At 47.7% G+C, this 24,487-nt stretch overlaps 1 pseudogene across 1 annotated transcript in view; it reads right to left on the bottom strand.

Moving 5' to 3' along the window:
* The window catches only part of LOC308467692 (inositol polyphosphate 5-phosphatase OCRL-like), a 53,107-nt pseudogene extending 29,651 nt beyond the window's left edge, over positions 1 to 23,456 (bottom strand). The window contains exons 1-6 of the transcript in view: positions 23,415 to 23,456; positions 12,187 to 12,314; positions 11,901 to 12,104; positions 10,197 to 10,379; positions 1,949 to 2,048; positions 1,591 to 1,841 (exon numbers count right to left, since the gene is read on the bottom strand). The product of the transcript in view is annotated as an inositol polyphosphate 5-phosphatase OCRL-like (transcript). The remainder of the gene's footprint in view (positions 1 to 1,590; positions 1,842 to 1,948; positions 2,049 to 10,196; positions 10,380 to 11,900; positions 12,105 to 12,186; positions 12,315 to 23,414) is intronic.
* Between the last annotated feature and the right edge of the window lie 1,031 nt (positions 23,457 to 24,487).

Here is a 24,487-nt window from a genome sequence, read left to right as displayed (position 1 = left end):
GGGGGCGGGGGGCAGCCTGCTGCCACTTCCTGCAATATGTAGTAAGACTGATAACTAGGATTGGGCAGTATGATCATATGAGGCTCGTGCTCTGTGAACTAGACTGGCTCTTGAACTGCTTCCAGGCCCAATTCAGAGCATCCCATTTGGCCTTTCAAGTGTTTCAAGGTTTGGGAAAAGGGTACCAGAAGAAGGCCCACTTATGTTTGCACTGCCTCTCCACTGACTAGAATCCCTTTCCCAGGGAACTCCTGCTCTTTCAAGCATGGCAGGGCCTTTTCAGTCATGGCACCCGACCTTTCAGAATAATCTCCCAAAGAGGTTCACCTGGCCCCTGCTTTGATGTCCTTTCAGCAAAGACTTTTAGAATTTCCCCTGGTTCGTTAATTCATGGGCAGGGCGCTTGTGGCCCTCCAAACCCTGCTGTAGTACACAGACACAGGAACATAGGAAGCTACCTTATATTGAGGCAGACCATTGACCCATCAAGCTCAGGACGGACTACATGGACTGGCAGCAGCTTTCAGGCAGAGATCATGCCCAGCCCGATCTGCACACACTGGTGACTGAGCCGGGAACCTTCTCCATGCAAAATGGCCGCTCTGCTTTCGTGTTACTGCCCATAACAAACTGCAACTCCCACCCCGATCACTGGAGAAGTTGCCCACATTTGCTATAATCTAATCTAATACATCTCTGCCACTCGGCTTATGTTGCTCTCTTTAGATCCGCTGCTATTAAGGTATTGTTTAAATGCTTTAAATTATCTTGAGGTGCATTTCTGATTATTATTTTAAATTAGCCACTCTGGGGAAGAAATCCCCACAATAAACAGAAATTAATGAATGAAGCCCAGCACTCGCTTCCACAGATGTTTAGTATCTGCCTGCCCTGAATGAAGCAGGAGCCTACAGTGCTGGGCACTTCTGGCTGCTCTAGTAGAAACCTTAGTGGTGCAGCTGCAGCAGCAGGGATCGCCAACACTGCACCCTCCTGGTGTTGCTGAAGTGGAACTCTCATGAGCCCGTCAGCAAGGCCAATTCTTAGCAATTATGGGAATTTTGGTCAATCAACATTTGGAGAGCACAATGCTGCCTGCCATAAAGAAGGCTGATCACCGAAGAATGGATGCTTTTGAATTCTGGTGCTGGAGGAGACTCTTGAGAGTCCCATGGACTGCAAGAAGATCAAACCTCTCCATTCGGAAGGAAATCAGCCCTGAGTGCTCACTGGAAGGACAGATCCTGAAGCTGAGGCTCCAAGACTTTGGCCACCTCAGGAGAAGAGAAGACTCCCTGGAAAAGACTCTGTTGTTGGGAAAGATGGAGGGCACAAGGAGAAGGGGACGACAGAGGACGAGGTGGTGGGACAGTGTTCTCGAAGCTACCAGCATGAGTTTGAGCAAAGTGCGGGAGGCAGTGGAAGACAGGAGGGCCTGGCGTGCTCTGGTCCAGGGGGTCACGCAGAGGCGGACACGACTAAACGACTAAACAACAACAAATGCTGCCTACCCTGAGCTACACACAGGCAGGAAAGTTACAGAAACATGACTCAATTTGCTTCTCCAGATAGCGGAGACCAACAAGTTACATCAGCCAAGGCTCTCTCCCTCCAAGCCCTCGAAACGCACTCATGTTTCATGATTGTCAGCTGCGGCAGACCCTGGTCAGGGGGCAGGAAGCTCATCTGGGCACAGATATCCTTGTAATCCTGGTTTCGGCGCCCGAAGTCTTCCACGTGGGCAGCAAGGTGGGAATTGACAACGCAGAAGCTGGTATTGTTGCAGACAAGCCTCACGGCCACACACCCCTTGTTACCCTGCAGGGGCGGAGCAAAGATGCCTGTTAGTGAGCAAGCAGGAAAGAGGGGGGAACTGGTTGGCAGAGATTAGAAAAACAGATAGACAGACAGAAAGATAGACGTAGGGAATTCCGCTGTCAGGGTCTACTCCCCGTCTTCCCCATGATGCCTGTGCCCACTGTCTCCCTCATCACTTCCTTGATGCGGCTGAGCTGGTCCTTCCTGACAAAGATGAGCACCAGCTGCACCTAGAAGATGCAAGGTACTGGGATGTCTACCAGCTCTGTTCATTGCTTGCTGTCCTGGAGTGGCAGGTGGCACCAACTGGGGATCCCCCAAGGGAAGAAGGCTCAGAGCCAGGGAACTGGTGGGGGGACTGTGGGATGTAAACACAGGAGCAGTCAATGACAACATTCCTAGAGTGTACATGTTAGAACATGGGGAGGGATGTCAGTCCAGCAAGCAGGTAAACTTCCTGGGACGGACGCCCTCCGCATGTGACCAGAGGTGGGTGTGGCCTCACCTGTGCAGGTAATGGTAAAAGCACAGGGCAGGCAGCCACTCTCTCTCTCTCTCTCTCTCTCTCTGCCATCTTCCTTCGATGAGGAAACATCCAAGGATGCCCTCTTGGCTCTCAGCCAAGAGAGGATGGGACTATCTTACTACAAGATAGATTCTGAGTGTATTTTACCTTTTTAAGCTGTCTGCCTTCTGGGATCATATTCTGAACAGAACGTGAGTAAACTCTTTTATACTTTTATAAAGACTGTGTTGTGTCTTGTATTTTAAGAGGGAACAAAAGGGGAAATTACCAGAGTAATTATTATAGAGGTTCTAGCGAACCTGTGCAAGCGTTACCGTTGCGAACTTAATGGGGAATGTCTATAAACTCTGCTGATATTTTGGGAACTTTTTAGCACAAGTTGGATTAGGATATAATCCCACAATATATCCTCTCCTGCACCCCAGAACATTCCCACAAAGGGTTATGGGCCCAGTATTGCATATTGCTGCGTATTTTTGAAGGATTGCGTTGGATTGTGATTTTGAGTTGAGTAGTATTTTTCTGAGTTAACTTCCTGGTAAGCACATGGTCCTTTGTTCCATTGTGCAGTGGGGATTAAACACCCCCCCCCTTCCCTCAGAGTTCACAGTGACCCAAGGCAGTGAAGAACTGTTTTGTATTTTGAGATTTTGATTTTCAAATTTTGAGAAATTTTGAAATTTTGAAGAATTTTCAAATTTTGGATTTTAAGATGGCTAGAGCAGCTTTTGATAGTGATACAAAGCTAGGAATGCCTGTGCTGAATGAACACAATTTCATACACTGGAAGCAGCGCTTGATAGCATGTTTAGATTATAAGCACATTTTGGAAGCTTTAAAGCCTCAGCCTACAGGGACAACTGAGAGAGATTTAGCCAAGATAAGTGCTTGGAAACGCATGAACAGCGAAGCTAGACACATAATTTTGAGTGGACTTCGTGATGAGCAGCTATCATTAATAAATAGTACAGATGATGCATCTCAAATCTTAAGAGATATTGAGCGCGTGTATGGAGAATCTAGCATAAACTGCTTCAGAAACTTGGTGTGTAAATTAACCAGAGTGAGGATGAATTCAAAAGAGGGATTCACAGAGCACATCAACAAGTTTACTGAGATTATTCAAAGAATTGATCTGACTCCCAAAGCTTTTGATGAAGATACAAAGATAGCATTTTTGTTATCATCACTTGGACCACGCTTTAGCGCATTTGAAAGTTTGATGGACCATAGACAAGGTCTGACTTTTAAAGACTTGACTGGTTATTTAAAAGAAGAATGTAGAGGTAGAGCTGAATCTCCAGTGAGAAATGCTAGAAGCATGGACAGCAGTTATGCATCTAGGCAATTTACAAAGTTGAAAGAGATGCCTAAGAAAGTGATTTGTTTCAATTGTAACAAAGAAGGACACATTGCAAAGAATTGCAAAGCTCCTAAAACAAAGAAACCCTACCGCTTTCAGCCAAAAGGGGAAAAGAAGGGGAAATGTGAATGCACATGGTTACTGCAAGAAAGGAACTTAGCTGTCCAGAATCGTGAAAATAAACGTAATAAATGGATTTTAGATTCAGGTGCCAGTTCGCATTTTTCATATAAAAAGGACTATTTTAATGAGATAAATGAGAGAAATGATGAAGAAGGATTTGAAATTGAGATTGCAGATGGCAACATTGTTAAAGCAAAAGGTGCAGGTTCCATGAGTCTGAAATGCAATATAAACAATGAATGCATTGAGAACACAATCTCTAGAGTTTTGTACGTACCAGAGCTGAGCTGCAATTTAATCAGCGTGTCCACTTTGGACAAGAAAGGTTTCCAGATCACATTTGGAAATGGCGAATGCAAGGTGACTAAAAATGGCAAAGTGGTTGCTCAAGCAAAGCTAATAAATGGTGTATATGAGCTTGATCTTTCAGAGAACCAGTCTGCAAAAGTGGCACATTCCAGCCAGAAGAATGAAGCAGATCTGGACCTATGGCACAGAAGGCTTGGACATAGAGACACCAACGTCATTCTGGATCTACAGAAAAGAGAACTTGTAAGAGGTTTGCAGGTAAAGCAGAGCAACAAAGCTCCAGCAAAGTGCGTAAGCTGTATTACTGAGAAGGCTGTAAAACCTTCATTTCCACGTTGTGCAGAACAAAGAAGCAACAAAGTGCTTGACATAGTGCACACTGACATATGTGGACCTATGAATGTTCCCTCACTGGGAAAGAATAGATATATTTTAATATTTCTGGATGACTTTTCAAGATTTTGTGTTGTATATTTCCTCAAAGAGAAGAGTGAGATAGTGGACAAGCTCCAGGAGTACATTGCCATGGTCAAGAATAAATTCCAGAGAGCTCCAGCTGTGTTAATGAGCGACAATGGAGGTGAGTACTGCTCAAATGAAATGCAGGCTCTCCTGGCCAAGGAAGGAATTGCACACGTAACCACAATTCCTTACACACCACAGCAGAATGCCATAGCTGAGAGAAAGTTTAGATCCATTATGGATATGACAAGGTGCATGCTAAAGGATGCATGTTTGCCACAGAAGCTGTGGGTCGAAGGAGTGTACACCTCGGTCTATTTGCAGAATAGACTGCCAACAAAAGGAGCAGAGCGCACACCATTTGAACTTTGGCATGGGAAAGCTCCCAATCTGTCGCACATACGTGTGTTTGGAAGTCCGTGTTACTTCCACGTGCCCAAGGAACACAGACACAAGCTTGACTCCAGGGCAAAAGCAGGTATCCTTGTGGGATATGCCTCTGGAGGCAAAGGATACAGAATTATGGACTTACAAACTGGTAAGACAAATGCATACCATGCGGTTTATTTTGATGAATATGGAAAAGTAGACACTAAGAACACTGTTGTGGACTCTTCCGATGAGTCAGAAAGGACTCAAGAGTTTGTATATTTCCCTTTTGAGACCCCACAAAGTAATAATCTGCCTTCGAGTGTTACAGCGCCCCCCTACAGGCGACGCACCAGAAGACGCAGAGGACCAGAACCCTGGCGGCACCAGAGATGAAGAGGAGGACTCAGATGGGGACATGCCTGCGTTGGAGGAGGATGAGGAAGCTGATGCGGTCGCAGAACCAGAGGTCAGGCGCTCATCCAGAACCAACAGAGGTGTCCCACCATTACGGCTGTCCTACTTTGCAGGGTCGGCGTTTCCACAGGAACCTTCCACTTGGGAAGAGATACAGGAGATGCCAGCTGCAGAAGCCAGTCTCTGGAGGAAGGCCGCGCAGGAGGAGATGGATGCACTGCATCAGAACAAGACCTGGACACTCACTGAGCTGCCTCCCGGTAAGAAGGCCATTGGCAGTAAATGGGTTTTCAAGGTTAAGAAGGGGTCAGAAGGAGAAGTGCAGCGCTACAAAGCTAGACTTGTAGCACAGGGATTTTCACAGCGTTTTGGTGAAGACTATGATGAAGTTTTTGCACCAACCGTGAGGTACAGCAGCATAAGAATGCTTTTAAGCATTGCAGCCTCCAAGAAAATGAGGGTGAAACACATAGACATTGCTACCGCTTTTCTACATGGGCAGATTTCTGAGGAAATTTATGTGAAACAGCCCAAAGGTTTTGTGAAACCACATGAGGCACATTTAGTGTGCAAACTCCAGAAGGACTTTATGGACTTAAACAGGCTGCTAGAGCCTGGAACCAGAAGTTGCATAAAATGCTGACGCAACTGACGTTACAGGAGCCAGAATCTAGTACTAAAAGGGTTTTAGAACTGATTCAAGAATTTGGTCAAGTGGCAGGATTTAAATTGAACAAGTCAAAAACTAAGGTTTTAGAGAAAAAATTAACACCGATTGAAAGAGAGAGGTTTCAGAATGAGACAGGTTTAACAGTGGTTAAGATAGTTAAATACCTGGGGATTAACATGACAGCAAAAAATGGGAACTTATTTAAAGAGAACTATGAAAAATGTTGGTCTGAGGTGAAAAAAGATTTAGAAATTTGGTCAAATTTGAAGCTTTCACTGCTAGGCCGTATTGCTGCGATAAAAATGAATGTATTGCCTAGAATGTTGTTTTTGTTTCAAACTTTGCAAATCGTGGACAAAATGGATTGTTTCAAGAGGTGGCAGAAAGATATTTCTAAATTTGTCTGGCAGGGCAAGAAGCCCAGAATAAAATTTAAAATACTAACGGATGCAAAGGAAAGAGGTGGATTTGCCCTGCCAGACCTCAAACTTTACTATGAATCAGCAGCTTTTTGCTGGTTGAAAGAATGGCTACTTCTTGAAAACACTGACATTTTGGATTTAGAAGGTTTTAACAATGTATTTGGATGGCATGCATATCTATGGTATGATAAGGTCAAAGCACATAAAGCATTCAAAAACCACATTGTCAGGAAAGCGCTGTTTAACGTTTGGATAAGATATAAGGACTTATTAGAAAACAAAACCCCAAGGTGGCTGTCACCAATGGAAGCGAAAGCCTTGAAAAAGGTCAATATGGAGGTCAAATGGCCGAAATATTGGGAAATTTTGGAACAAGATGGAGATAGACTGAAATTGCAGAGTTTTGAAAAACTAAAAAACAAAGTGCGAGACTGGCTTCATTATTTTCAGATAATGGAGGCATTTAAATTGGACAAGAAAATTGGCTTTCAGGTGGAAAGATCCAAATTAGAAACTGAACTGTTAGAACCCAAAACTAAGAATTTGTCAAGAATGTATAACTTGCTGCTGAAATGGAACACTCAGGATGAAACGGTAAAATCGGCTATGATTAAATGGGCACAAGACGTTGGACATAACATTATGTTTGCTGACTGGGAACAGTTGTGGACCACAGGTATGAAATTTACGGCATGTAATGCCCTAAGAGAGAATATTATGAAAATGATATACAGGTGGTACATAACCCCAGTCAAGCTTGCAAAAATCTATCATTTGCCCGATAACAAATGTTGGAAATGTAAAGAAACTGAAGGTACATTTTTTCACCTTTGGTGGACGTGCCCAAAGATTAAGGCTTTCTGGGAAATGATATATAATGAATTAAAAAAGGTATCTAAATATACCTTCCTCAAGAAACCAGAGGCCTTTCTCCTGGGCATAGTCGGCCAAACGGTGTTAAAAAAGGAGAGAACTTTCTTTATGTATGCAACAACAGCAGCAAGAATACTTATCGTAAAGTATTGGAAGACACAAGAACTTCCCACGCTGGAGGAATGGCAGATGAAACTGATGGACTATATGGAATTGGCGGAAATGACTGGCAGAATCCGTGACCAGGGAGAAGAGTCGGTGGAGGAAGATTGGAAGAAATACAAAGATTATCTACAGAAACACTGCAAAATTAAAGAATGTTAGAGTGATGTTGGATTGAAAATAAGTGGTTTCTAGCTGTACAGGATAAAGTTATAGATAGATTAAGATTAAAGATCAGGATTAAAGAAGTTTAAGGAAATGGTAATTTGGTACTTAAGAGGTAAAATGTCAATGCTATATTACAGTAAAATTAAAGATTAGGATTAAAGAAGTCTAAGGAAATGGAAATTTGGTACTTAAGAGGTAAAATTTTGATGTTATATTATATTAAGATTAAAGATTTGGATTAAAAAAGTGGAAAAGAAAATGCTGGACAAACAATTTGGACTGGAATACAAAAGAGGGAGGTATGAGGAAGTCCAGAAAATAAGTAAATTTAAAAACGGAAATGAAAAGTGATATTGTTTTTAATTGCTCTGTTTCTTTTTTTGCTTTTTGTTTTTTTGTGTTTTTCTTCTTTTTTTTTGGATTATGTATTGTGTATTTGTGTATTTCTTTTCTATGTTTTTCTGTCTAACTTTTTATTGAAACCTTAATAAAAATCATTTTAAAAAAAACAACAAACAAAAAATGCTGACGCAACTTGGGTACAAGCAAGGCGACGCTGACAAGTGCTTGTACAGTAAGTCAAATAATGGACAATTCTCATATATCTTAGCTTTTGTTGATGACCTGATTATTGCCACAGCAAGTGAGAAAGACTATACACAGATAGTAAAACACCTTAGCAAAGAGGTGGAGGTCAAGGAGCTAGGAGATGTCCAGTACTACCTCGGGATCCAGGTGGAAAGAGAAGAGGACGGCTCATTTCTTCTCAGCCAAAGACAGAAGATCCACGAGCTAATTGAGCACATGCAGATGCAAGACGAACATCCAGTTGCTACACCGATGGCTACTGACTTCCTGAAGAATCAGCAGGATTCGAAGCAGTTGCCAGACAACAATGACTACAGAAGCAGAATACGTTGCAGCAACAGAAGCCTGCAGAGAGATCGCCTGGCTTGATCAACTCATAAAGGACTTTGGGTTGGTGAGAAAAGGGCCTGTCAGCTTGCTGGAGGACAATCAAAGTTGCCTGAAGCTGACGCAGAGTGAGAAGTTCCTGGCCAGAACAAAACACATTGGGGTTAAATACCACTACATACGCCAGATGATCCAGGATGGACTTGTGGAACTATCCTACTGCAGCACCCAAGAGATGACTGCTGACATCCTGACAAAACCCCTACCAAGAGAGAGTTTCCAGAATCTATGTGTCAAGCTGGGACTCTGGGTGGTTGAATAAAGTTGTTTATGTTTTGTATATGTTGTATTGCCTGAGAAGGGGTATGTGGGATGTAAACACAGGAGCAGTCAATGACAACATTCCTAGAGTGTACATGTTAGAACATGGGGAGGGATGTCAGTCCAGCAAGCAGGTAAACTTCCTGGGACGGACGCCCTCCGCATGTGACCAGAGGTGGGTGTGGCCTCACCTGTGCAGGTAATGGTAAAAGCACAGGGCAGGCAGCCACTCTCTCTCTCTCTCTCTCTCTCTCTCTCTCTCTCTCTCTCTCTGCCATCTTCCTTCGATGAGGAAACATCCAAGGATGCCCTCTTGGCTCTCAGCCAAGAGAGGACGGGACTATTTTACTACAAGATAGATTCTGAGTGTATTTTACCTTTTTAAGCGGTCTGCCTTCTGGGATCATATTCTGAACAGAACGTGAGTAAACTCTTTTATACTTTTATAAAGACTGTGTTGTGTCTTGTATTTTAAGAGGGAACAAAAGGGGAAATCACCAGAGTAATTATTATAGAGGTTCTAGCGAACCTGTGCAAGCGTTACCGTTGCGAACTTAAAGGGGAATGTCTATAAACTCTGCTGATATTTTGGGAACTTGTTAGCACAAGTTGGATTAAGATATAATCCCACAATATATCCTCTCCTGCACCCCAGAACATTCCCACAGGGACGACGACGCTGAGCCGTCAGAGGGAGAAGAGGGAGCAGACTGTGAGCAAGAGGAGGCGTTGGAAACTGAAGAGGCAGGAGGGCAGGAAGATTCTGTGGCAAACAGCAGTCCAGAATCCGAGGCAGAAGTGGAGGCTGGAGGCGGGGGTCAAGAAGCAGAGATCAGGCAGGCTGCTGAAGAAGCCAGGGGGTCTCCCCATCCTGCTGCGATCAGCTCCCCTCCCTGCTGGTCTCCCAGAACACAGAGAAATTAAGAGCATGGAGCAAAGACAGGCAAGGTGTCAGTCTCAGGTTGCTTGGGAAGGACCAGGGGGAGGAGGAGACTTCAGAGAGTGGTGGGAGGGTAGCAACCTTCAGCCTTCACAACTACCTCACTGGGGCAAGACCTGTTGGGAAAGGTTTCTGTGATCACGAGGCCTGCACGGTTTGGGTTTCTTTGAATAAAGAATGTTGGCTTCTTTTGAATAAAACACCACTGACACCAGGTGTTTTTTCTTGCTGACCTCCTCCTCCTCCTCCTCCTCCTCCTCCTCCTCCTCCCTCCAGCTCCTCCCTCCAGCTCCTGACAGCTGTCTGGCTGCTGAAGAAATGGGTGGGGTTGGACTTACTTTCTTGTACTTGGATTTGGAACGCAAAGCCTTTTCCACAGCTGTCAGCCACTCTTGCTCCTTTGTCGAGTCCAAGTAGAAGAAAGCCTCTGTGCTCAGGTCCAGCTCCTGGAACCAAATGCCCAAGTGCCAAAGAGAAGGATGTGGAACTGCAGGAATAGGACTCCAATCGGAACAGACGGGCTGGTTAAATATGCAAAGACAACAGGAGTGTGCAAGGGCAGGCAAGATCAGGACCAAGAACAAACAAGTAATACCAGCCACTTCTTCCTCAGCTTAGCTATTCTGGGCTCCAAAGGAGCTTTGCTAATGAAAGAAAAAAAGCTTTTTCCTTGTATTTTTTAAGATGTGTCAGCCAGCCTGATATCTAAGCACTATCCCAGTAGCCACAGGCAACCAGAAATTCTTCGAAGGCAAGTGAGTTGGTTGATCTCTCCATTCTTCCTTCACCTGGCAACCTGGTTTCCAGGCTGGCTTTCTGGGAGCAGAAAACCACTTCTCAGATCTGCTGTGCCAAGCTGGTTTGCTAGAAGATTACCCTTGTCCTCTTTGCAAATCTCCTAAATGGCTAGCCTTCTGTGTTTCCATGCTGGCCATGAAGGAATGGGCATTCCCGACTCTGAAAACAGCACAGAAATACAGCCTGTCTAGTAAAGGGGTAAAAAGAGCAAGCTAAACAGCCTCTGTAAAACAGTAGCATCTGAAGCTGCTAACCACATACTGATAAACATATCATAAAAGCAGACATGAAAAACAAATGGCCACTGGGTACTACTAACAGTGGGACACGGGTGGCGCTGTGGGTTAAACCACAGAGCCTAGGACTTGCAGATCAGAAGGTCGGTGGTTCGAATCCCCACGACGGGGTGAGCTCCCGTTGCTCGGTCCCTGCTCCTGCCACCCTAGCAGTTCGAAAGCACGTCCAAGTGCAAGTAGATCAATAGGTGCCGCTCCGGCGGGAAGGTAAACGGCGTTTCCGTGCGCAGCTCTGGTTCGCCAGAAGCGGCTTAGTCCAGCTGGCCACATGACCCGGAAGCTGCACGCCGGCTCCCTCGGCCAATAAAGTGAGATGAGCGCCGCAACCCCAGAGTCGGCCACGACTGGACCTAATGGTCAGGGGTCCCTTTACCTTTACCTTACTACTAACAGTACGAGGAAATAACCAAAGCAAAAACTTTGTTTGAAGTAGTAAGCTTAGCATTATAAGGATGACCCACACCAAGTGTTGGGGGGGGGGTCACACCTCCCTGTCCTCCAGCACAGCTTTTAGGAGGAGTTCCAAAGGTTTTGCTTCAGTTTTGGATTAACTGCATCTTGTCACAATGTCTGAAGCTGCACAAACTGCTTCATTTGAACCATGGCTCATTGAAACAAGCCAACTTCCAATCGTGGGTTTACAAAGCTGGTAAAATTAACCACCATAGGATCTGGACACACCAAACTGTGGTTAATTTAAAATCCAAGTGGAAGCTTCCCAATAGGCTTGGGGTGGGGGAGAGGTGTGCAAACCTGGAGGAGAGGCTGCCGTCCTGCTCATAAAATGAAGCCACGGTTCAGTATGTGGCACCAAGGAAAATTGCCCACCACAACTAATACTTTCCATTACCCACCCATGTGGCCTGAGTGAACAGGACAGACTTTGCCTGGCACCCAACAATAAAGCTGTCATGTAGATGTCGCTTTCTCCAGCCCCAACTCTGATACAGGTTCCACTGGTCTTTGCACTTTTGCATGATCTGACCTGAAATTCTGGGTGTTGACATATTCCTTCTCTCTCTTGGCGAGGACGTGCTTGATGAGTCCCTCTCTCTGTCCGGACTGCGGATGTGTGGAAGGCACAAAGAGCTGGCGCATAGTGTGGGTCATTGGGGTTGCTTCTTGCTCATGCTCTCCTTGTCACGGATACGCCTCAGGGAGATGAGAACAGAACTCAAGTAGTACATAAAAGCAAGGAGGCGGGAGGGCACAGTACACCTCTAAGGCAACTTACAGCCTGCTTGGTGGCAGCGGTGGGGGTGGAGGCTCCCGGCGGGCACTCATTTGCTGATTCTGCAGGTTTCTTTCCTTCTCCATGAAGTTATCCTCGAATCCCAGAATTCCGGAGAGAGGAAAAGACTTCTGAGGTTAGAGAGGCTTCAGAACCGTTTGGGGAGGTTTCGGGAAAGGAACTTAGAAAATACTTAACTGCAGGAAAATGTTCCTGCCTCCCCACAGCACCACATTTGCCGGACAATTGCCTCTCAGCTTATGCACGTTTAGGAAGGATTGTGGAGGCAACAGGTCCTCCCCTCAAGGCCTTTTCCTCTAAAGGAGGTAGACTGGTCTTCTCCAATCCTCTGGCCACTGCTGAGTTTTCCAAACTTGCTGGCATATTGCGTGTAGCACCTTAACAGCATCATCTTTAACAAAATTTAATAGTTCAGCTGGAATATCATCACTTCCACTGGCCTTGTTATTAGCAGTGCTTTCTAAGGCCCATTTGACTTTGCTCTCCAGGATGTCAGGCTCAAGGTCAGCAACCACACTACCTGGGGTGTATGAGACATCCATATCTTTCTGGTATAATTCCTCTGTGTATACTTGCCACCTCTTCTTGATGTCTTCTGCTTCTGTTAGGTTCTTTCCACCTTTGTCCTTTATTATGGTAATCGTTGTATGAAATGTTCCTTTCATAGCTCCAGTTTTCTTGAACAGATCTCTGGTTCTTCCCATTCTGTTGTTTTCCTCTATTTCTTTGCATTGCTCGTTTAAGAAGGCCCTCTTGTCTCTCCTTGCTATTTTTTGGAAATCTGCATTCAATTTCCTGTATCTTTCACTATCTCCCTTGCATTTTGCTTGCCTTCTCCAAGTCCACCTTTCCTTTTGAAGCAAAATGTCCTTGAAATGGGGGAGAAATGCCCTGCATGAAGTCTTGGGTTTGCAATTTGGGAGAGGGAAGACTGTCTGCGGCGCTGGGGAGCGGGCAGGCTGGCGAGGCCCCCTAGATCTAGAGGCCCTAGGCTTCTGCCTACTTAGCCTATACATAAATCCGGCCCTGCCTATGTCACAGTGAGCACAGGCCCATCGATCACGTGCAAGGCATTCTGCGTGTTGGGAAGGAGCCTCCTGTTCTGGGCCTGGTGGAAGAGTGACACCAGCAGAAGACTGGGTGGTGGGGTCGAAGCTGATCCCGGGGAGCACGTGAGGAGTCAAGGCTTCCCGCATGAAGGCCTCGCTTCCCCTAGAAGTCCCTGCCTCCTGGTCTGTGTTCGCTTTCTTCTTCAGGTACAGCGCCAGCATGTTCTGGATGGTGCACCTGCTTTCGGGGGAGAGCTTGTCGAACTGGTCCACACTAGAAGAATAGCCATGAGACGGGTGAGACTCCTGCAAGGCGTCCCCAAAGTCAGGGGAACATAAGCGCATTTGAAGAGCCTTGCTGGGTCAGGCCAAGGCCCATTCAGTCTGACATCCTGTTGGCATGTAGTTGGTCCACCACAATTGCAAGATTATTGCATCCTTCAGGAATGGTGTGTCCAGCTCCATCTGAGTCATCATCCAGGCACGCTGTGGAGCTGCCTGGATGAGAGATGGGCATCTTCGGCCAGTCAGGGGTGAAGAGCTGGCAAGATCCCCTGTACTGAGCAGAAAAGCAAACTCTTTGGCCTCCGAGATCTCTCCCAACTCTCAGCAGCCCTCACTGTGAGCCGTACTAGAGGAATTTTGTCCTGCTTTTGCTGAGCTACAACACAGGAGCGCACCCCCAGCTGGCCATGATGTGGTAACCCTGGCGAAGCATTGCAGAGCAACTGAGAAAGCAGAATGATGTTTGCGTGGACAGTCCATTAGAAAGCTGCACTATTATTGCATCGAGAGCACTTTGCAGAATACGGCCCCCCTCCAGGCAAAAACATCCGTCTGGAGGCACAGTAGCTTTCATTTCGGAGGTTGTGGTTTTACATCTTCCTATTTATTTATTTATTTATTTGTTCGAAATTATTTATTTATTTCATAAAACTTATACACTACCAGATGGTAAGAAACATCAAAGCCGTTTACAGAAAGATAAAACCATAAAATCAGGAAAAACCTACAGTACATTAAACGCTGAAGAAGTGAATACCAGAATAGATCAGAACTCACTCCCAAGGTAAGGGGAAGAGACATGGCTAAGATGGCAGGACAGCTTACTCTATGGTGTTAACCCCTTCATGCACTAATTAGACTGAAGCATGTTGGTTATATGAGACTGGTTATCCCGCACAACATGCTCTCACGCAACCCATGCCCTCCAACTGAAAACCCATTTCCTGGACAATATCAACATTGTGTTTTGTGCCTGTGAACTGCACAGTGAATATTTTTATTAGAAAAGAAAACAGCCTGGTGTTCCAGCTTCTCAAAGTTGTTTTATTCAGTGCGCTGCTACAGCTTGTCACACCCAAATCCTCCAAAGGAATCTGCCAAAGTGCTTTTCCAGGCAAAAGGGGGCAGAGGGAGAGAAACCAAGAACCTCAAATTCACTAGACCAGGGATGGGGAATTGTGTGGCCCTCTAGATGTTGTTGGATTCCATCACCCCTGACCCTCGGCCATGCTGGCTGAGGCAGAAGGCCATTGGATCTGGCAATATCTGGGAGCCCACAAGATTCCCAGCCTCCGCCCTAGACAAACAACCAAGCACTCAGCTGTGAGGCACGCCTCTTACCAGAGGGAGGGTCACTCCAGAGGCAGCTGTGGCATGAGGGTGCTGGATCATGCCTTTGTGGGCACATCTGAGGATTAAAGAGGACCCCCTAGGAAGCATGCTTGGAGATCTTCCTTACCACGTGGCTCTCTGGCAAAAACACAACAGTACTAACAGCCATATGGAACCACACCTCAAAGGTGGATCAAACTTCCCAGATCCTGTAGCCTACATCAGGAGGAAGACTGGGGCAGAGGGGCCTAGAGTGGGAGTCAGAGCTGCTCTTAGGGCTGCATGTCTGAAGCATGGGCAGAAATCTTTGGGTGTGAGGTTGCATGGGGCTGTCTCCTTGTGTTTTGGTGATGCCAAGCCGCCAGCCAGCCAGAGGCAGGCAACCAACTGGCTCCAGGGGCAAGCTCCTTTGCAAAGCCAGTCTAACTTCACCAAATCCAATGACAGAGTGACCATTCGGCCCGTGTTCTGCTTCGCTGTGAAATTGCGTGTGTTCCTCAACCCAGAGAACCTCTTTTTCAACGTCAAGCTGGTCTAAGGAAGAAAAGCATAAGAGTTAGTCTTGAATCCCCACACACATGTGCTGGGAGATGCCTGCACACCGCACATGTAAAGCACATCTCCCACCCACACCCAAAAAGTCCTGGGAACAATGGTTTGTTAAGGGTGCTGGGAATCGTAGCACTGTGAAAGGAAAACTAAGGTTCTTAGGATTCTTTGGAGGGGGTGGAATGTTGAATACACAGCAGCCACATGGACGGACGGACGGACACACACACACACACACACACACCAGCATAGCTTCAACTTTTAGCACAAAAAGTCTTCAGCCAGATGTCATGCAACCCTTTGGCAGGGGCAACTTATCATTTTATTGATTTTCCATAACAAACAATTAAAAAGGCGGACAATCTTGCAAAGGAGTGTTGCTATTTAAACTGCTGGTGTGACGTAGGAACCCGAACAAAGAAAAGGAACAAACTACTCAGAGTCTGCTTCCAATTGCCCTTGTTCTCCACCTCCCTCTATCCTAATCAGCCGCAAACAAGAGTTCAGATTTGAAAGCCTTGTTATCACCTCATTCCCTTCAATTAGCCAGCTGCTCTGGCAGATGACATCAGTTCCTTCCCGCTCCCAATATTCCTGCTCCTAACCTGGTTAGCCATAGCCCGGAAGCTGAATCTCAGGGGAACGCCTTTGGGCTGGGAAGGGCTCATCTTTTCTGGGCCTCTTCTCCCCATCAGGAAGGGGTGCTTGGCTCCTGGCCTGTGAAATGCGCTCAAAATTTAAAGGTGCCTTCTTTCCAGGGAGCCAAGGAAGAAGGGTGGAATTTGTTATACCCCAAAACCTTCCCACGTCAGAGATGCAGGAGTTGCGTCACCTCCAACTTCCTCAGGAATGAAGCAGCTACGAAAAATGAAAAATCCCACCTGGGAACGGTTTCTGAGAGAGCAACAGCAGAAGACCCAGACTCTGGCAAGATGAGCATTTGCCCAGTGGATTCTGGCCGGTCCGTGAGGGCAGACAGGGGATGGCTGCGGTGGCCGCCAGCCCCTTCCCACTCCATCTCAGATACAGAACGCATTGGCTCTGCCACTCCTTGGCTCTGGCGCCACCTACTGTTGGCCTCCTTGCATTCCACCCTACCAGTCCCAATGAGCACCATCCACCCCTGAATTGGTCCAGAGGCACAGAGCAGGAGTTAGGTGATCTTGCGCCCCGGCAAAACCGTCCAGATTGCGCCCCCAGCCACGGAAGTTAGCTCTTCTTTCCTCCGCTCCTCCAACCCCCCCCCCCACCTATTCAATTCACCCTGGAACTACAAGTATCGAAAAGTACAATGTTAGAGGTTTCCCCCCACCCCATAGCAATATAATTGGATTCAGCTAGCTGGTCAGTCTACTTTCGGTTTCACTCCTGGCTCCTGGCAGATAGCAGAGGAAGCGAACCAATAGTCACGTTCATCTGTACTGGCTCAGTATGCCCTATTCTGACAGATGCTGCCTTTCATAGTCACGCCCAAGAGCCTTTCCGCTCCAGAGATCTGGGGCTGAACCCGGGATCTGCACGCCAAGGCTGGAGTGCCAGCTGGCCACGTTGGGCGCCTGCCTGGAGAGTGGAAGCCGGGGGTTCAAGGGACATCGTGCTGCTCCTGGCAACCCCCACCCAACCCGACGTCCTCCTCCGCCTGAATCCCGCTTCCCCCGGGACGCACTTCCCATCCTGGAGCGGCTGGGGTGGGAGCGCTCCCCACCCCCCTTTCCAGACTCTCCTCGTTCTTCTTCTTCATGCCTCGGGTGTTTTCCTGAGTGTATCTTCAGAACAACCCTCTGTGAGGGAGGCTAAGCTGGCCCAAGCTAGCTCAGCCAAGTTGCCAAGGCCAGCATTTAAGACCACGCACCCTTTCCCCTCAGATGATAAAGCCGGGATGAGTCATGCTAGCAGCCCGTGGCCTTGATGGGCTTTGAGGCAGCCCAGCCCCCTTCTCTGCAAGCAGGCTGCCTCCGGGGAGGACCAGCACTTTTCTGACGGGACAGAAGCGCACGACTTCCCCCTCCCACTTGCCGCCCGCCCCAGACTTTCTCCGGCGGCTCAGTTTAGCGGCTCATCCCAGGTGGGAATTCGGGTGGCGCTGCTTGCAGAAGGAGAAGTGGCTGGCGCTAGCGGACACTCCCATTGTTCTTCTCAGGTAGGACTTGCGGGATCCAGACGAACGTTTTACCAAAAAGTATGGCTTGACTACTGATTTCCCATTTAAAGGAAGGCAAAACGACCGAAGTTTGGCGGACAGGTGAAAAAAACCATGAATTACATTTATAGTTCTGTGAGATGCAAAGGAAAGCTTGCTTTTTAAACTTGCATTTTACAGCTTGTTGCTTGGTGCGGTTAACGGAATGGGGATATTGAGAAAGAAGAGACTTGGAATTAGAAGGTTAGGATTTAAGGTAAGGTTACCAGATTTTTTTTCAAAGAATCCGGGGGCACTTTTTTTCCCCCAAAAGAGAAACAAATGTTATTTTTTTAAAAATCATTTTTTAAAAAAAATAAGAAGTAATACCTTCTCTTCTGGGTCTCCTCTGTCACGTGGCCTTCCTCTGGGCCCCAGCCTGATCTCTTGGAGTGCTATCTGCCGTGAAGTAGGCTCAGGTCGGGCCTGGGCTCGGCCCTGTGTCCTTGCCCTCCTGGTGCTCTCCTACCTCTCTTCCTCAGCGGCCGCAAGGTTGGGGCTCCCCTCTTTTTTCTCCTTCCTCTTTCTCTCTCTTCCTTCTCCTTCTCCCTGGGTTGGCTCCGGGGTTTTTACTGGCCCTGGAGTGCCGCTGGGCAGTCGGCCACGTGGCCAGGTGCTCTTGCTCCCGCCTCGATTTGGGTCCGGGGTGTGTGTGTCAGCGGTTCCCCCAGTTGACGCGCCGGGCATCCCTGGTTCCCCCTCGGCAGTGGCAGCGCAGGCGGCAGTCTCAGCAGCCCGGAGCCAGCCTGGTAGTGCACTTGGCTCTGGCTGGCTTCAGGAGCTGCTCATTGCCGTGGCACCCGCCATTTTGCCCCGCCGGAAGTCCCCATATGGTGTGTCTTGTGCCGTTGAACCAATCACGCAACATTCCTTCCCTACTAATAAATCTACAACACTTAACATATAAATCTGGGGGCCTTATATGAAATCCGGGGACATTCCGGGGACGGATTTTGTTGGGGACAGATTTGTAAATCCGGGGACTGTCCCCGGGAGACGGGGACATCTGGCAATCATTCCGTAATAGGGCTTCTCCTGCCTTTGCCAGTATGTCAGCCTTCTCAGCCTCCTTAAAGAGGGCGTTCAGAAGCACTTGTACGTCTGGCCATATGGGATTGTGAGTGGAGAAGGTGGCGCAGTCTGGATGAGTCCCTCTGTCTTGCTCTTTGGTCACTGTGACCGAGCACCATTTGGGGCCGATCAGGATCTATGGGGAAGGGGATCCACCCAGAAGTTGTGGAGGGAACGGGAAGAGAAGCTTGGTCAAGAGACTGGCTCATGTCAGAAGGAGGCCTGACTGCATCCTTGGCGAAGCCCAGGGCAGGGCAGGAAGGCAGCATTGCCCAGCGGGAAGGCATTTGGAGGCAAATCATCAGCAAGGAGCAGAAAATCCCCTCCCCTTCCCTCAAGAAGACTGAAGAATCTCTAGTCGGCACTCAGGTGAGTTCAGCATCCCAGGTCTCTGGGGTGTTCCTGTCCATTACAAAGCTGACTCGAGGCTCCGTCAACTGAGCCTCTACACTCCTTGCGTACATGAAAGGGGCACAGAAAGGATGGGAGGCAGCCTTTTCCTGGAGCCGTCTTACCTGCAGCAGTTCACTCGCTGGCTGCTGACCCTTTTCCTCCATCACCTGGATGATCCTCTCAAGAGAGGAGAGTTTCCTGCAGAGTCTGGCCAGCTGCTCACCCCTTCTCCCTGCAATCTCCTTCTCCACCTCTTCCACATGATTCAGCAGACACTTTTCTTCTTCTTCTTCCAGGAACTGGCGCAGTTGTCTCAACTACTCCACAGTCTTCAGCCTCTCCGGTTCTGAGGAGGTCGGAGTGAGGAAGATGGTCAGCCTTCAAAACATCAGCAAGAGAATTAGGATTTGAATTGAACTGCTTCCACCCTCTCAGCTCACAAGTCCTCAGGCTTCTCCTTGACTGCTTTTCACATAATAAACAACAATGGGAAATAAACTCCATTTAGCTGCATTCAAAGGTGAACTTACCTAATTCGCAATTCTTGGGAAAATATGGAGACCAAAACAGCAATCTGTTGAAATTCACACCTCTGAATTTCTCAAGGTTGACCCAGCCAGGTAATGTTCACAAAAAATGTATTTACGAGGGTAAAGCACGTATCAAAATCTTCATACGAGAAGGTAGCCACCCTAGCATTTGATTCATTTTCAGAATAATAAATAAATAACAAACCGATATGGAGAAAGGAGAAATGGGGAGAAGTTGAAATGGGCAGATTTCCCCCTCCCTCCTCAGTCCGGACTTGCTTCTTGAAGTGCTTGTTCCCTCACTAGTAAGAATAGGGACACTTCCAAGGAGGTCTTTGCTTTCCTTGTCCAGGTCTGCTTGATAGGCCAGAATTTCCCCTCTCTCTTTCCTCCGAATCGCCAGGCGGCGACAAAGAGAGGAGATGAATATTCTACTGGCTTCTTGGGTCCAGTGGCCTTGCTATAATAGGAAAGTAATTGACTGGAGGAAAGAAAAGTACAGAGGTTTTCAACCTTTTGGGGTCCACGGCTCCCTGGACCAACTCCCTTCTTTCTGTGGCACCCCTGGGGGGCTCAGGAGACCAGTTAGGTCCCCCCTTGCTTGCCTCCCCTCCCCCTTTCTCGAACAGCCTCCCTTGCGGAGTGCTCTCTCAGCCTCGTCTCTTCTCCCCTCTCCTTAGGAGTCCTCCTCTTGGTCTCTGAGCTGCCCCCGCTGCCCCCCAGGGGCCTGGGACTTGCCTGTCCATTCCCAACAGCAAGGGCCCCTCGCCAGTTGGCTTGCTTCCTCTGAGGCCGCCTCAGCTCCTGGCAACCCACACCCCCTGGCCAGCCCCAGAGGCACCATTCTCTGGGGGAGAACAGCTGGGCAAGCCTTGGGGAGGCAGAGATGGCATCCGAGGAGGGAGGGAAGGAAAGAGGGACAGAGGCCAGTGTCTCCCGCGGCACCCCTGACCATCATTCAAGGCACCCCAGCTGCCACAGCACACTGCTTGAAAACCACTGCAGAACTGGGATGGGAAAGGTTTCTAGTCCAACTAACTGGTCTGGAGAAGAGGAAAGGCAGCCATGCTTGCTCCTTTGTCTTCTCCGAGGAGACTTCCAGCCTGACTTCTCATCTTGAGGCCCCAGGGAGAAGTGGGAAGAGGAGGAGGAGGAGGAGGAGGAGGAGGAGGAGGAGGAGGAAGCATCCCCAGAAGAAGTGTGGTCCCCACCAGTAGGTGCTTCCACCCCCCATTCCTAAATCTGCTTCCAACAGATACTTGGAGGGGGGGGCATCCTGCACCATCTGGTCAATTCCTGGTGTTAGGAGAATTAGAAGGTCTAAGATATAAACACATACATAAATACCGAAAGTAGTTCTCATCACAAAAGAATATGCAGGTAAACCCATGAACAGCCAGGTAAACCCATCAACAGGTTTCCTGCCAGACAGGAGTCTGTTGTAGGCCACCCCTTCTGTGATGTATGTATGATGTATGGAGGGGTGGCCTTGGGCTCCAGGGTGGGCAATTTCAAATGTCTATAGAAGGACTTGGTTCGGGGTCTCCTCCTCTCCCCTGCGTGCGGGGGGGGGGGGTGAGCACCCTGTTGCAACAGGTAATAAAGATCTGGCTTACTAGCTGCTTTGCTTCTCAGTATTCTCTGGTTGGCCTCTGTTATTTTCTCCTACCGATAGAGAAGCTACCAAAGGACTCTATATGGGCTCTGAGGTACCCCAGAAGGGAAAAGGAGCCGTTTTTTCCTTATAACACTGGCCCCCAGTCCCCACCCCCTTGCAGCTGACCCCTTGCTGCTCTCTGCTTGGCAGGGTATTGAGGAGACATCCTGCTAGCCAAAGGAGACATGTGCAATTCACATTTGTAGTGTTCTAAATATGTACAAAGCAACCTTGCTGGGGGATGTGGATGAGGTTAACCCTTTCTTTCTCTCCCTGCCATGGTCCCATGAAGCTGCTGTATTTCAAGGGAAGATCCCTTGGCCCCCCTGGCAGAGAGAAAGACTTTGACTCCCTCCTCCCAGCCATCCCAGCAGCCCTCAGGCTTCCCCTTGGCTGCTTCTAAGGTAATAAACAACCACCAATGAATACCATGCCTACTCTGGATCTGAGAATTAAGAAGATCACCTGCCAAGAAGAATACACAGCTATTTCTCCCCCTCAAGGTACCTTGTATTCCTCGACAGCCTCTTCCAGAGGAATCACCTCGTGGTGTTAGTGCTACTTGGATCTGCCCCAAACCACACAGATGGGGGCTTCATCCTCCTTGCAAAAGAGTTTCAGGGGCTCCTGGTGCTTCTCACAGACTCCTCCTTTCCCTCTGGAAGACTGAGAGTCTTGGCTACTTCGACAAAGGTAGCCAATTGACGATTGCGGACGAAGCTCCTTCTCTGGACTCCAACTCGGCCTTGAGGACAGGAAGCCAGCCTCCTTTTTGCCCCGCTGCACTGGATCAGGCCGGACCGGCAGAAGTTGTGCCCACACTCTGGGATGGTCCCTGTGTCATAAGAGAGTCAGGGTCAGAGAGGGGAATGAAGGAGAAGGACCCTACCAATATCAAATAGATCGTATTCTGCCTTCACACCCTACAAGAAGGTCAACGGTGCCTTGGGGAATGGATCCTTTTTTGCTGTATCAAATTGTATCCTTTTTGCTGTATCTTTCTCATTGACTTTAAGAATGGATCTGAATGTAGTTTTCGACTCAAATGTATTTTCCCTCAAAATGCTGTACTTTTCTAAATGTATCCAAATGTATCCAAATGGGTTTTTGTATTTCCCCCCAAACTCATCGCCTAGAGAATGTTCCCTAAATGTAACAATCACTTGTTCCAAATGTATTTGATTCAAATGTATTCAAGTGTATACTTTTATGGGGAAACGTAGCTAGGAAAATGTGGAGTTATATATATATATTGCTTATACTGCCATTGAACGGTCAACGTTCCACCCTCTATCCTTTCAGGAGCTGCCAAAAACACTCTCCACACCACACTGCCATCTACTGGGTCTACAAATGATACCATGAATACACACAAATACAAGCTCTAAAATAAATTAGTTTTATTTTCCCATAAGTATGCAAACATAAGACTATCACACCCAAATTGATAGCTATGCAGAACAGGATCCCCCCCCCCCATCGGATAGCTGCCTGCGCGGCTGTCTTTGAGGGGGGTGGAGGGAGGAACGGGCGGGATCGACATCGGATAGCTGCCTGCCTGCCTGCCTGCCTGCCTGAACATGCCGTGCACCCGGGGGGCGCTGCGACCGGCGCCCATTGGGAAGGAACAAGACAGGAAAAGGAAGGAAATGGGAGAGGTATTTTTAAGGTCCCACTTTTCACATGGTGTCCTGTTGTGTGGTCGGAAAGTACTCTTTATTGTTTGATTTGGGTTAATGTCAGAATAAAAGCGAGTTCCTTCAAAATAACACATTCCTTTTTATCTTACCAATTTCTCATATTGTAAGAAGCGGAAGAAGAAACCATAGAGAGCATTCATATTTTCCTTCTGATCAATGAAGTCAAACGTTACAATTATCCATTTTAGAATGAGCACCTATAGGGAGAAGACAGATCTCAGTAAGCCAAAGCAAGGCCAAGACAACAAACCCCTTCTGGAATATGGTCAGCGTGTACAACATCTAGCTGAATCATCACCAGGATAACTAAGTCAGACTGGGGGAAATATCATTCTTCAGAACCAAGACATCATTACCATGCTTTCCAAGTTACCTGAAAGTCACTAGAACACTTGCGAGCACAGAGCCAAGACACAGCTGAAAGAAGAGCAAAAGACGGAGTTTGGCCTCATTAGGTCCCCCTACCATGAACTCCTTAGGTGGGCCACCCTGCGCCCGCCTCGGCATCGCACCTCGCTATTCTGCAACTCGAGATAACACTGAACTGCTCTGCAGGGTTGTTGTAAGGATTGCAAGTCAAGGCATCCGAACTGCCTTTGAACATTGAAAAGCCCCTAGTCAATGCTTTGAACTACTGTCGCTTTAAAAAGGAAACTCTGATTAGTAAGAGTTTGGGGAATTAAAAATTGGTTTGTCCTGGGGGCGCTGAAGCTGTGTTCTGGCTTGAAAACCCAGTGAGACCACTGGGCCATCTAGTTCTGTATGGTCTGCCACAGCCAGCAGCTGCTCTCCAGGATTTCAGAGCTCTCTTTCCCATGAATGGGTTGAAACTGCCGCTTTTTGCATCATGTGCCTCTCCCAGAGCCATTTCCTGTATAGCGTTCTACATCCCATGTAGTCCTGCTTCTTCCAGCTCAGTTCAGTTCATTCTGCAACTGTGCAAGTTAGGCCGCATCTGCTTTATGCATTCAAAGCACCATCATGCCCCTTGACATGCTAACAGTTGCATCTTTGTATTCAATCCCTTCAGCACCTTGGACAGCAGTCTCTCAAGGCTCAGCCACAGGTACCTGGTGCCCCATGCTTCCTAGGCCCAGGTCCGTGCTTTAAAGGCACTGTGTCCGAGTGTTTTGTTGTCCCAGGGCTTTCTAATTTTCAGCATCCCTTTCCAGGGCAGCTTTATTTATTTCATGTCTTTAAGGAGTCCTCTGTGCGTGGCAAAGGCTTGTTGCTGGGACAATAGGAGGCTGCCTTATACTGAGTCCCACTATGGCTCTATCTAGCTCAGTCTTGTCCACAATGGATGGCAAAAACTCTCCAGGGTTTCAGACAGAGGACATTCTAGCTGGAGATACAACAGATTGAACCGGAGAGCTTCTGCATGTAAGCAGCTGCTTTACCACTAAGCTATGGCCCTTCTCCCATTGCTTCTGCCCTGAATGAACTGCAAGCCTGTCCTCCAGTCCTCCCAAAACTCTCTTTTGTGGCTACACTCTGCAGGAGGTCATTGGTTGCAGAAGTTGAGCTGTCTGCACAAG

Source organism: Podarcis pityusensis, assembly GCF_964106645.2.
Source record: "Podarcis pityusensis genome assembly, chromosome: W".
Lineage (NCBI taxonomy): Eukaryota > Metazoa > Chordata > Lepidosauria > Squamata > Lacertidae > Podarcis > Podarcis pityusensis.
Note: the sequence above shows the minus strand (reverse complement) of the source record. Positions and strands in the feature narration are given on the sequence as shown.